Source organism: Gossypium arboreum, chromosome 1 (genome assembly GCF_025698485.1).
Source record: "Gossypium arboreum isolate Shixiya-1 chromosome 1, ASM2569848v2, whole genome shotgun sequence".
Taxonomy (NCBI): domain Eukaryota; kingdom Viridiplantae; phylum Streptophyta; class Magnoliopsida; order Malvales; family Malvaceae; genus Gossypium; species Gossypium arboreum.
The window spans coordinates 44698662-44713787 of record NC_069070.1 but is presented as its reverse complement, the minus strand read 5'-3'; the positions used below and the strand labels follow the sequence as shown (position 1 = coordinate 44713787).

The 15126-nt window shown below is 35.7% G+C and overlaps 1 non-coding gene across 1 annotated transcript; it reads left to right on the top strand.

Moving 5' to 3' along the window:
* The first annotated feature begins 3967 nt into the window (after positions 1-3967).
* On the top strand, positions 3968-4074 carry LOC128282414 (small nucleolar RNA R71). Its single transcript, XR_008272686.1, has one exon. It is a non-coding gene; the product is annotated as a small nucleolar RNA R71 (small nucleolar RNA).
* Positions 4075-15126: the final 11052 nt, after the last annotated feature.

The window sequence follows — 15126 nt, the reverse complement described above, 5'->3', positions numbered from 1 at the left end:
TTCCAAAGGTTCAACCGGGATTTTTCTCTCTTTTCCAACAATTTCACCAATCAAGTAATAATCCACAAACATATTTCCAATATTTTTATAAAATATCATAATACAAGTAATAGTGATGTATTACTTACATATAAACTTACATCTCATTTAATATCAACATAATAACATTAAATTACACATTGTCTTATTAAAAATCATATGAACTTACAATTTCCCATAATATCCATAATCATAGAAATCACATTTATGTATGATAATTCAATACACTTCATGTACCATATACATATTTTTAAATCAATTCATAAACTTGGCACCATAATCATTTAATTTAACATAATTCAATTAATTCACTAAATTTAACTTTCAAATATAAATTACAACATTATTGTTGTATTATTATCATACCAACTTACATACTTTCAACACCTTGGAGATCATAGTAAATATATCAATTTTACATTGAAACATGCATAAATTAATGCTTATTATACATATGAACTTACCTTGATATTAAAAAGGCCATTTCACCAACTTTCCCAATTTTCGATTTTTCTCTTATTCTAGGTCCAAATCTCATTTTTCGGGATCTAAAACATCATATTTTACTTATTTAATTAATGTACTATTCAAAACAGTCCTTAACTCAAACTTTGGAAAAATTACAATTTTGCCCCTAAACTTTTGCATATTTACACTTTTGCCCCTAGGCTCGGGAATTAAACTTCATCCCTTATTCTTATGTTTTATGACATGATGATCACTTTTCCCTTCTATGGCAACATCAAATTCTCACTCTAACATATACTTATGACTATTAGGTATTTTTATCGATTAAGCCCTTTTGCTCATTTTCACTTAAAATCGAGTAGCACAAGTTGTCTAACATAATTTAAAACCTCATATTGTATCATAAAACACCAGAATACACAAATTTTACCTATGGGTATTTTTCCAAATATGAACCCTAGGTTGAATTATTGCTAGCATAAGCTAAATCAAGTTACCGGGACTCCAAAAACGTAAAGAACTTGAAAAACAGGGTTAGAACGGACTTACAATTGAGCATGGGAAGCTTGAAAACCCTAGACATGGAGTCTCCCTTGGTATACACGTCCATGGTGAAGAAGATGAGCAAAATTGGCTTTTAATTTTGTATTTTAATTCATTTTACCCATAAATGACCAAAATACCCTTACTACTAAACTTTCCAAAAATTCCATCCATGTCCAATTTTTTTCCATAACTTAGAAATTGGTAAAATTGCTATTTAATACCTCCTAATTAATATTTCAAATCAATTTCATACTAGAAACTTCTAGAATGCAAGTTTTTCAACTTATTCAATTTAGTCCCTAACTTCGAATTAAGCACTTTATGCATAGAATTTCTTCACGAAATTTTCACAAAAATCATGCAATCATATCATAGACCTCAAAATAATCATAAAATAATTATTTATATCTCAGATTTTGTGGTCCCGAAACCTCTGTTCCAATTAGACCCAATTTTGGGCTATTACAGCGCGTCTGAAATTCGTCCCATGCCCGTGTACCTCAGGGTGTAGGTTCACATGGCCGTGTCGTACAACCGTGTCTAGCTTCATTCACTTCTCCCATGCCTGTGTGTACAAGGCCCACGGCCGTGTTAATTTGATAGGTTCGACCACGGGTGTTAGACACGGGCGTGTTGCATGCCCGTTCTAGTTTTGGCAGGCTCGACCACGGCCATGTTGTACGGCCGTAGCATTTTATCGTAGCCCATGTTTGAGGATATCTTTGCCCTATTTTCTCACAGCAATAAGCATGCCCGTGTTCTTGGCTGTGTCTATGTGGAAAATCTATATTCAAGAACTCCATTAGTAAGTTAGATGTTGAAGACTAAATTTTTAAAGAAGTTAGTACAGCTAGTGCTCGTTAATACAGTTAGTGCTCGGGTTGCCTCCCGGGAAGCGCTTATTTATAGTCTAAGCTCGACTTATCTCTCTATTGAATGATCATGGTGGTTCGAGGAGTTTATACTCCTCATTCCTGCTATCAATCTTAAAATAAAGTTTTAAACGGGTGTTGTTTACCTTAAAAGTGTCGAACTTGGGATGACTCACCTCCACTGTACCGAATGGAAAGATACTAAGTACCGTAAGAGGGATTTCTTCATTTTTTCTGGCAGTGACAATGTGAGGATCTACGACATCTAATAAGACTTTATCTCCAACCTTAAGTTTATTTGGAAAGGTATCGAGCTCATTCTGGCGTAGTTTCGGTTTATCATGTGTTCTCAGTTTATGTGTTCGTCATTCATCTAGATCCTCTATTTGCAGTCTTCGTTCTTCATGATTAAGTCCTCTACGATTGCTTCAGAATGAATCATGTGCTTCCTTTAGGCTCATTTCCTGTAAATTAGGGTGTACCTTATTATTAGTTTTAGTAGAATGTGTTAAACGATCACCTTCAATTTTTGATGTGTTGCCAGAATTGCGAGCTTGAAGGGTGATTGTTATGTCTCCCACACGGAGTGTGAGTTCACCTGTGCCAACATCAATAATCATTTTAGCAGTTGCTAAAAAGGGCCTTCCTAGAATTAGAGGAGTGCTGCTATCCTCCTCTATGTCTAGAACAATGAAGTCAATGGGAAATATGAATTTATCGATTTTAATTAGCACATATTCAATAATACCCCTAGGGAATCTTATAGTTTTATCTGCTAATTGAATGTTCGTCCTAGTCTGTTTGGGTTTCCCGAGACCTAGTTGCTTAAACATTTTATAAGGCATGACGTTGATACTAGCCCCTAAATTAGCTAATGCATTATTAACATCTAAACTACCAATTAAGTAAGGAATCGTAAAATTCCCTGGATCTTTTAGTTTGTTCGGTAGCTTACTTTTCAGAATAGCTGAGCACACTGCGTTTAGCTCCACATGCGACTCCTCGTCCAACTTTCGCTTATCTGCTAAAAGCTCTTTTAAAAATTTCCTTGCATTTGGCATCTGCGATAGGGCTTCAATAAACGGTAAGTTAATATGTAATTTTTTTAAGAGTTTAAGGAATTTACCAAATTGTTCATCTGAGCGGTCTTTCCTTGTCACGTTGGGGTATGGCGCACGAGGTTTATATTCGACATTCATCGATTTGTTTGTATTTTGATCTACCTCACCTTGACTTTTGCTTACCACAGTTTCTTGCCTCGGTTCTGGTTCACGCTCCACAAATCCTTCTTCATCTTAAACATTAATCATGTTAAGCTGTTCCCTTGGGTTGGGTTCAGTATTACTTGGCAAACTACCTTGTGGTCATTCAGAGATTAGTTTGGAAAGCTGGCCTATCTGAGTTTCAAGCCATTGGATCGACGCTTGTTGATTTTTAAGTGTTGTCTCGATGTTCTAAAAATGGGTTTCTGTCACCGATATAAACTTTGAGAGCATCTCTTCAAGGTTTGGCTTCTTTTCCTATTGGTAGGGTGGTTACTAAAAACCCAGAGGATGTTGTTGTCTCTGATTTCCTTGGCCTCCCCATGAGAAATTGAGGTGGTTCCTCCAACCTACATTGTAAGTGTTACTAAATGGATTGTTTTGAGGTCGAGCATTATTACCCATGTAATTTAATTGCTCGTTATCCATTTGTGGCCATAAGGTTGGTATTCCGAATGGCTTGTTCCACCGCCACTTGTTTCGCACTGCATTACTAGGTGAACCTGTGAAGAACTAAGAAAACTTTCAATCTTTTTATTCAAGAGTTCTACCTGATCGAAAAGCATGGTGACCAGATCGACGTTATAAATGCCGGTTGTTTTCGTTGGCTTTATCCTCATGACTTGCCATTGATAGTTATTCAGTGACATCTCCTCTATAAACTCATAAGCATCTTCAGGTGTTTTATTATTGATGGTTCCGCCAGTAACTGCATCAACCATTTGCCAAGTCAAAGGATTCAAACCATTATGGAATGTTTGAACTTGGAGCCAAAGAGGTAACCCATGGCGAGGGCACCTTCTCAAAAGAACCTTGTATCTCTCCCATGCATCGTAGAGTGTTTCTAAATCCATCTGCACAAAAGAAGAGATATCATTACATAATTTAGCCATTTTAGCCGGCAGAAAATATTTTAGTCATTTGTTCCCAAGTAGTAATTGACCCCCATGTAACGAGTTCAACCACTATTTAGCTTTGTTCCTCAATGAAAAAGGGAATAGCCAAAGACGAATGGCATCATCAGAAACACCATTAATTTTAAATGTATCGCATAGTTCCAAGAAGTTGACTAAATGAGTGTTAGGATCTTTATCCTGCAAACCATCAAACTGAACAAATTGTTGTACCATTTGAATAGTGTTAGGTTTTAATTCAAAAGTATTTGCAGCTATAGTAGGTCTTTATGCTTAATTCAGTTCCTATTAAAGAAGGTTTAGCATAATCATACATAGTGCGTGGAGTAAGATTTAGATTAACCGCAATTGCAGGAGGTAGCTGATTGCCTTGGTTTTCAGCCATCTTTTCGGTTGGGGATTGAGTATCATCTTCTTGCTCATTCTCTATGTATCGTAAGCTTCGCCTTATTTCTCTTTGATTTCTGCGAAATGTATGATCGTCTTCTTCGTCAAAAAGTAATAGCCCTGACGGGTTTCTTCTAATCATAAACTATAAAAACCTACCAAAAGAAGGAAAAAGTAAATTGATAAGTAATAATAATAATAAAATTAAATTGCATGGAAAATAAATGGCTAAAGTAATAAAAATTGAGCGTTCCTAATAACTTAGTTCCCCAGAAACGGCGCCAAAAACTCGATCGCGTGATTTTGTGATAGGTTTTAAATATTTATTATTGCTCGTTCTTGAAACTAACTATTATTGCAATGTAGGCAAGTGTACCTATCGAACAGTAGTATAGTTTTAGCAAGACCGGATTGTCGAACCCAAAGGAACTAAATGTACTAGTAATGACTGTCTTTTTATTATCTAGCCTAAGAATAGAGAGGTTTTTGTTTTAACTAACTAATTTTCTAAACTAAGAATTCACAGAGAATAGAATTGGGGAATTTCTTTTTGGAAAATCAATTGAATGAAGACTATACCTAAGGAAAAATCCACCTAGATTGTACTTGTTATTCTGGCTCCGAATCGAACGATTTATTCATTTAACTTGTTCTATAGAGATCCCTAAGTTATGTTATTATCCCTATTCAAGACTAATAATGTCTAACCCCTAGATTGAATAATTGAGACTTTTCTCTAATTAACACTCTAGGGTTGCATTAACTCGATCTATGGATCCCCTTATTAGGTTTCACCCTAATCCGGAAAAATCCTGTCGCCCTATGTCTAGGCGTGCAATCAACTCCGCTTAATTATGACAAATGTACTCTTAGACAGGGTCTATTCCTCCTCTGAATAAGAGCTCATCCTGAATCAGTATCTGGGATATCAAAACAAGAATTAAGAACACATAATTAAGAACAAGTTAAATATTTATCATACAATTCAGAAAATAATAACAAGATTCATCTTAGGTTACATTTCTCTTAGGTATTTAGGGGTTTTAGTTCATAACTAAATAAGAAAACATCTGAGAATAATAAAGAATACAAAACATAAAGAAAACCCAAAACTACTGAAGGGGGAATCGAGGAGAGACCTTTAGTCTTGATGGTGAATCTAGCTTTTGAGATGGATCAATCGGCTTCCTTGGAGTAATTCCTTACTCCCTATCCTGTGTCCCCTTTTCTTCCTCCTCTAGGATGTATTTATAGGCTTTGGAATGCCTAAAAGCCCTCAAAATTAGCCTTTCCGAATTGGACTCAACTTGGGCTCGGCGGGGACATGCCCGTGTGACACGCCTGCGTCTTGATTACTTCAGCCGTGCTTGAGCACATAAAATTGACACTACTGTGTGATCTGCCCGTGTGAGGAGGTCCAAGCCGTGTTGATTTCGTACTTTGGCCCATTTTCTCTGTTTTTAGCTCGTTTCTCATTCCTTTCACTCTTCTATGCTCTCCTAAGTATAAAACATGAAATTAAAGCATTAGGAGCATCGAATTAACAAATTCTAGTAGGAAATCATCCGTAAAAATGCATTAAACATGGGGTAAAAATATGTATAATTTACGGTTTATCAATACACTTATAGGTAGCCAAATTCACCAAAACATACACATATCATGCCATCTAAACACAACCGTTTCAACATCACAAAACTAAACATAAGACATCAAATACATCACATTATTAAACTTTCAAGCACATATTATAAGCCAACTTAAATGGCTAAAAGATACTAACTTTTACAACAAAAAGTAAGCCAAATCTCATGGCTATAAACTTAACACAAAACATATCATATACTCACTAGCCTATACATGCCATACATTAATATTTACAACTTCAAAACTACCAAAATATTGTTCGATAGTGTGACGATGATCCTTAACAATCCCTGAGCTGGCGGTAGCTTCGGTAATCTATAAAACAAATGAAAAACACTCAAAGTAAGCTTTCTAAAGCTTAGTAAGCCATATACAAATAAATACAAGTCATGAATCAAGTATAATTTAATACATTCATTTAGGATTCATAACTATTTCACATATACATTTTACTAAGTACATCATACTCATTTGTCCATATACAAATCATATAATCCCAATTCACTTCACTTACACATATAGTATATTTCACTTTCATGAATATCACGTATCATCTTTTAATCACAATTAAACATATACTTACTTCTCATTCTCAACTTTACACACATTTTAAACGTACTTGAATCAGATACACATTTCAAAAATTTATTCATTTCTCGGGGATCCCGTTGAACCGTACGGAATCAAATAGGATACGCGGATAAGTTGAAAAGCTTGTACAATGCTAACGTCCCAAACGTGGTCTTACATGTAATCAAATACTGATGCCACTATCCCAGATAGGGTCTTACACGAAATCAAATATGATGTCAATGTCCTAAACATGGTCTTACACGTAAATCTCAAATCGATGCCAACATCCCAAACGTGGTCTTACACGAAATCACATATCGGAATCCTATGTCATGACATATGTATCCTAACTATTCCACGGTTCGTACGAGACATTTCGGACATCATCACATTATCGAAACATTCTCAGATTTCACATGCTCAGCTCCAATAGCCATTCATCACAATTCATTAACATATACATAATAATAATTCAACTTAACACGTTTATTTGTATATAGACTTACCTCGTATGAGAATGAACAGAAACGAACAGCTATTCAACAACTTTCGTTTTCCCCCGATCTAATTTTGTTTTCTTTGGTTCTTGATCTAAACACAATTAAATTTAACTCTTTTATTCACCAAATCATTCAATTCAATTCATTTACACATATTTAGGGCATTTTAACCCTCATAATTTTACATTTTAACACTTTAGTCCTTAATCACAAAAATAACAAAATAAACAAAATTTCTATATACACATGCTTAGCTGAATTTTCCCTTAGCTCATATAAGCCCACATATCTCATTTCTTTCACATTTTAGCCCCTCAATTTCTCATTTTCACATATTAGTCCAAAATACTCAAATTTATCAAAAATTCAAATATAAAACATATTATCTTTCATTTTTCATGGATTATCAACAAAAAACTCATGGATTCATCCACGACACATCTCAAAATTATCATGAAATTCAAAAATTCAAGCATGGGCTAGCTAGAATACTAAGCAACAATCACAAAAACGTAGCAATTATCAAAAACTGAATAAGAATGAACTTACAATTAAGCTTAGTAGTAGCCGAACCCTAAAACACCATGGATGTACACATTCCTTCACAATTTTCGACAAAAAAAAAAAGATGAATATCACTAATCTTTTATTTTATTTTATTTTATTATCATTAATAATCCTTTTACAAATTTAATCTTTAATAAACCATTATAAAATCACTTAATGGGTGGTCATTTATGTCCATTAACCTTACCAATGGCATAATAACAACATAAGGACCTTTTCATTAATAAGCCATAGCAATTCAACACTTTAACAAATAACAAGCCACTTTTACAAATTCTGCGATGAGGTCCTTTCTATCAAATCGAACACACAAACGGTAAAATTTTCATATGAAATTTTCACACATATCATTTATCATGCTGTAAACATGGAAAATAAAAGTAAAAATACTTTTCTGACTCAGATTTATGGTCTCGAAACCACTTTTCTGATAGGGTCTAAACTGGGCTGTTACAACTCACCCCCTTAGGGATTTTTGTCCCCGAAAATCTTACAGTTGAACAAATTCAGATATTGCTGCCTCATAGCATCTTCGGGCTCTATGTAGCTTCTTCAACACCTTGTCGATGCCACATTACTTTTACTAATGAAATTTTCTTATTCCGCAGTTATTTAACCCTGCGATCGAAAATATGGATCGATTCTTCTTCATATGTTATATCAGACCAAATTTCTATCTTTGACGGAGAAATCACATGCGAGGGATCAGATCTGTATCGTCGAAGAATCGATGTGTGAAACACATTATGGATCTTTTCTAGCATAGATGGCAATAAAAATCTATATGCAACTGTTCCGATACGCTCAATAATTTCAAACGATCCAATGAATCTCGGAATCAATTTGACTTTTCTCCCGAATCGGAGTATTTTCTTCCACGGAGATACTTTCAAAAACACTTTATCCCCAATTTCAAACTCAATATCTTTTCGTTTCAAGTCTGTGTATGATTTTTGACGATCTGGCGCTACTTTCAGACTTTCATGAATCACTTTCTCTTTCTGTGTAGTCTCTTTAATCAAATCAACCCTGTGATTCTTATTCTCACTAAGCTTAGACCAATATAGCGGTGTTCTACATTTACGACCGTATAAAGCTTTTTACGATCCATTTTAATGCTCAATTGAAAAATATTACTGTACGCGAATTCAATCAATGGAAAATATTGTTCCCATGAACCTTCAAACTCAAGAATGCAACATCTCAACCTATCCTCGAGTATCTGAATAATCCGCTCGGATTGACCATCCGTCTGCAGGTGAAAAGTAGTATTGAAATATAATTTCGTACCTAAAGCATATTACAGTTTCTTCCAAAACCTCAAAGTGAATCTTGAATCTCTATCTGACACAATAGATATTGGCATCTCGTGCAATCTTACAATTTCAGAAATTTATAATTCAGCTAACTTATCAAGCGAGTAATCTGCTCGAACCGGAATGAAATGAGTTGATTTCATCAATCTACCAACTACAACCCAAATTGCATCCTTTTTTCTCTGAGATAAGGGTAAACCCGAAACAAAATCCATCGTTACTCTATCCCATTTCCACTCAGGAGTCATAATCGGTTGTAACAAACCAGATGGCATCTGATGTTCAATTTAACTTGCTAATAGATAAAACATTTCGAAACAAAGTAAAAAGTTATCTCTTTTCATTCTAGCCCACTAGTATAACTGTTTCAAATCATTATACATTTTCGTACTTCCCGGATGAACAGATAAAAGACTATTGTGAGCTTCGTTCAAAATCATCTGAATCACCTATAGATTTCTCGGAACACAAATCTGATCTCAAAATCTCAAACAATCATTATCATCAACTCTAAATTCTGAATCAGAATTCAATTCACGCTGAGCTCGTTTTGCTATTATCTCGTTATCAACTTTCTGTGCATCACAAATCTATTGTAAAAACAACGGTCTCAATTTCAATTCGGTTAAAACTAATCCATCATCAGACATAACTAAATGTGCATTTATTGCATGTAGCGAAACAGTGATTTCCATCTCAAAGCATCAGCAACAACATTTACTTTTCCCAGATGGTAATCAATAACTAGCTCATAGTCTTTTAACAGTTCTAGCCATCTTCTCTGTCTCAGATTCAAATCTTTTTGAATCATCAGATATTTCAGGCTTTTATGATCTAAAAACACGTGACATTTCTCATCAAACAGATAGTGATGCCAAATCTTCAAAGCGAACATAATCGTAGCTAATTCAAGGTCATGTGTCAGATAATTTTTTTCATGCGACATTAATTGTCTCAAGGGATAGGCTATAACTTTGCCTTCCTACATCAGAACGCATCCCAGACCATTCAACAAAGCATCACTATATATCACAAATTCTTTACTGGATTCTGGTTGTACCAATATTGGAGCTTCACTCAATAGGGCTTACAGCTGATAGAAACTTTTCTGACATTCATCTGACCACTCGAACTTTACATCTTTCTGTAACAAGCTCGTCAACGAAGTTGTAATCATAGAAAAGCCTCTTACAAATAGTCGGTAATAACTAGCAAGTCCTAGAAATTTGCAAACCTCAGAAACATTTCTTGAAGGCTTCCAATCCAAAATAGCTGAAATCTTGCTCGGATCAACTCGGATACTAGATGCTGACACAATATGGCCTATAAAGCTGACTTCGTGCAACCAGGATTGACGTTTACTAAACTTATTATATAACTTCTTATCACGCAAAGTCTGTAACACTATTCTCAAATGCTTAGCATGTTCAATTTCATCATGCGAATAAATCAAAATGTCATCAATGAATAAGACAACAATTCAATCTAAATACGGTCTGAAAATTCTTTTAATTAAATCCATAAAAATAGCAGGAGCATTCGTTAATTCGAAAGGCATAACTAAAAACTCATAATGCCTATACCTCGTTTGGAAAGTAATTTTTAGAATGTCTGAATCTTTTACTCGCAAGTGATAGTATCCCGATCTTAGATCTATCTTTGAAAATACAGAAGCTCCTTTCAACTAATCGAACAAATCACCAATTTGTGGTAGACGATACTTGTTCTTAATAATCACTTTATTTAACTAACGATAATCAATAAACATTCTCATCGTTCCATCTTTCTTTTTCACAAACAGAACAGGAGCACCCCAAGGCAAATAACTCAATCATGCAAATCCTCTATCAGTCAACTCTTGCAGCTGAGCTTTCAGTTCTTTTAATTCGGTTGGTGCCATTCTATACGGAGCTATTGATATCAGAGTAGTTCCCAGCACTAACTCAATACCAAACTCAAATTCTCGTAATTCCTCAGGAAACACGTCAAGAAACTCACAAACAATAAGCACTGATTCTATTTTTCTTTCTATCACTTTCGTATCAATCACATAGTCAAAGTAGGCTTCACAACCCTTTTTCATATATTTCAGAGCTTTTGTTGTAGATATCATGGTTGGTAGCCCATTCAAATCACTGAACTCAATTCGGCTTATGTAACACTACAAACTCGGCCTAGACATTACGGCCGAATCCGGTGTGTCACATTACCTACCACTAACCAAGTTACCTAGTTTACTAAAGTTTGGGTGAGCTTTGCAAAAACCATTAATGAAGTTTTAAGAGAAATGTTCTGATTCACTAGTGTGAGTCCTATCCATTATCAATTGTTAAGGGTTTAGAAAAATGTGACTTTTGCTGTACTTTGAAAAGTTTCATTTCAAAGACGTTTGGTTGTCGTGTCGATTTGAAACAAGTAATTTTTGATAAACCCAGAGTTAACCAATTTCAAGGAATCAATTTAAGTAATGTGAATCTCAAGTCAAAAACGATTTAAGTAATTTAAAAACCTAAAATAAGGCCTTATTACAACTTTAACCAAAATAGAAATAATCATAAATAAATGCGAAATTTAAAAGGAAACTACTTGAAACTTATTTAAAACCAGAGATTTAATCTTCGTGGCCACTCTGAATCTCGCCCAGCTCCAAGTCCACCAACTAGGGCTCACCTGCAAGGATGGAAGAGAAAGGGGGTGAGTTTGGAAAACTCAATGTATATGGAAAACCCATCCAAAGAACAAGTCAGCTCAAGCCTATTGGGCCTAAGCCCTATTCAGATAACCGCGGGTACTGGGCCGAAGCCCTTTTCAAAATACGATAAACTAGGCCTTAGCCCCTTTTCAGATAACAGTATGGCCCCTAGGCCCATTCCAGAACAGAACAGACATATTCGTGTATGCAAGCCCAACCCAGCCTATAACCAACCGTTACACTCCACCCGTACCAGCCCTCCACGCCATGTGGGGAATAGCTCAACCCACCCAGCCCTACACTCCACAGTTGTAGCATAGCTGCTTAGATATCAATAAGTTGAGGCAAAGGCTCCAGTACGTGGTCAAGCCACTTTCAATACTTCCTCCATCAATAATCCAGTCCCATGCATCAGATAATAATAACATGGCATGCAGTAAATAGTAATAGTCAAACATGCAGTCAGGTTAACCTTAACCCTAGGGGTATATCAGTAATTTTTTTCATTGGAGTAAAACTTTAAACTTTCCACCTATAAAGGTATTTTAGTAATTTTATCATTTTTAAGGGTTCTCATGAATGTTACGGTCCTTACTATCCCATTTGTCATTGTAGTAATTTATTTATCTCAATTTCACAATTTTAGCCATTGGGCCCTAAAACCCCTAATGGGCTCTACAGTGTCCATTAGCAATTTAAGCCCATTTAATTCAAGTTTTATGACCAGTTAACCGGTTTAAGCAGTTTCGATTCTACAGTCTAACAGAACATACTTATTGCCTATTTTTTGTATATTATATATATTTTTATTATCTTTTTTATTATTTACCCGTATGGGCCCGTAAGGCCATTGGGCCCAGTTTTAGCCTATCGAGGCCCAATTATCAAAGTGCACGAAACTTCACACACGACTAACTTACCACTTGTGATTTTGGATTTAATGATTTCTAAACATCTTGTAAGCACTCGCACACTCACATGCCCACGAAATGCCGGAATTTCAGCATTTCGGCTTTTGCCGTATTGAACTATGAGAGGGTGTTTGATACACAACTAGTTCGCGATGACCGCTACTGAGATCCCTTACAATGTCCTACAATTGATTACCAAAATTCTCAGATTGCAACCCGCAACAACCAATCCCAATATTCAGCAACCCATATTCGAACCATGCCCCTAAAGCCTTTAGAATCTTACCTTTTTACCGAAAACCGATGACTAGATCTAAGTCTAGTTGTTCCAAAGATCCAAGCCTTTGATCAAACCTCTAGAAGACACTAATCACCAAAAGAAATCGTCGTTAAAGACCCTTAAAGCCCTATGCCCAAATCGATAGCCTCCCTAGATTTTAGGGACTTTGGCTTTTCTAAATTGTAAAATAAGACTAGATCTGAGGTGATGAGCACTTACCACTTATTCCTCTTGATTTCTATGCAGATCTGATGCAGATCTATCCTCTAAACAATTGTAGAACTCGAATCCAGGAGACCTAAAGTTTTGGCTATAAGTCCCTAAATCTATGGTATTTCGACTTTTTAAGTGATGAAGAAGATGACGATTTGAGGCTATAACTTTGAAGTAATGTTGCCGACAGATACTAAGGGTTTAGAGAAGATGAAATTTGATCAAAAAGACAAAAATAATTGAAGGATTTTAGCTTGGAGTAATCGGCACAAGAAGTGAGTTTTTGGGATTTCGGCTTTTATGGCAATCGGCTATAGAGGTTTTGTGGAGGATGGGATTGACAGAGGAGGTGAGTAAGGTGATCAGAAGGTTTCGGCTAGAAGAAAAAGAAAAAAGGAAGAAAGAAAATGGAGGAAAAAGAGAGGAAGAAGAAATCGGCACCAAGGAGAAGAAATTTGCGTTTTTGGCTTTTTTAGGAACTCAGAAAGGATGAATGACAGTGAAAGTTTTCAGGTGGCTAACCCTAATTCTCCAAGACAGAAAAAGAAAAGAACCTAGCCCTAATATCAACTAAAACAATCGGCCCAACCTCCCTAAGGCCCTTGCCGAAATTCACTTAAGTGATCACATGCCCAGCACATGCCTAAAATTAAAAAGTAACAATATGCCTACCTTGCAACTTGAACCCTGGACCTTTAATTCCTTCCGAGATGCCATTTTTTTAGGAAATTAGTGGCGCCACCTTGCCACTTTACCAAGGCCTTATTTGTGTTGTAATTTACGAAGTTCTTCTTAAAAGCCCACTTAACCAAGTCTCCTATTCACTTAAAATCCAACCTTGATATTTTACCGTGTTTAACTTAGGCTTGGGCCTTCTAAAGGCCCGCCAACACATTTAAACACAATTCCAATAATCAAAACACCAAAGTTTCAAAATTTACCAACAATCACAGAAACCCGAAAAATCTCGAAAATCAGGGCGTTATAGCTTACCTCGTCATTCTTGCATCTCAGATCAATTGTCTTTTGTTTGCAATTCACTATAGCATCATGTAGTGTTAACCAATCCATACCCAAAATTATATCAAACTCCTCCAAGACAGCCCGAAAGTAAAAATCTCGAATCATCAATGGATAGTTCTTGCACACTTTATCAACTAAGACACATCTGCCTAAGGGGTTCGATACTCTAATCACAAATTCAGTAGACTCTACAGGCAAAGTCTTACTGGATACTAAGTTTATACATATATACGTATGTGTCAATCTTGAAGCTATCAATGCAATTACAGAAGTATCATAAAGAGTAAATGTACCAGTAATAACATCTGGAGACGATGCTTCTTCGGGAGCGCAAATGGAAAACACTCTGGCAGGTGCTCGAGCTTCAGGTATCACAGTCGTGTCTTTAGTCATTCTCTGATTGCCACTCATATTACCCGTGTTTTTGGTAGTCTACCTCGATCTGCCATGTTACTCGGCCTCATATTCTGCACTATCTCTTGCTTTACCAACTCGGAACAATCACGAATGAAATGATCTAATGATCCACATTTGAAACAAGCTTGATCATTCAATCTACAATTGTCAGGATGTTTTTTACCTTAATACTTGCATTCAGGTTGATTAGGCCTGATGTTACCAACACTAGCTACTGAGGTAGCTTTCAAACTCACAGTTGGTATATCTCGATCACGTCAAAAATAACATGTAGTAGCTTTTGAATGGCTAAAATCATCTTGGATCTTCTTTGATGCGGACTGAAATGACTTATTCGATGATCTTTTTTTCACCCCTTTAGCTTCTGAATTGGCTTTTCTTTTCTCTTTACTCAATTCTTTAGCTTTACACGCTTTTTCAATAGGCACCACCATCTCTTTTATTTCCAGAATCCCGACTAACAAGCAGATTTCTTCATTTAATCCATCTTCAAACCTTT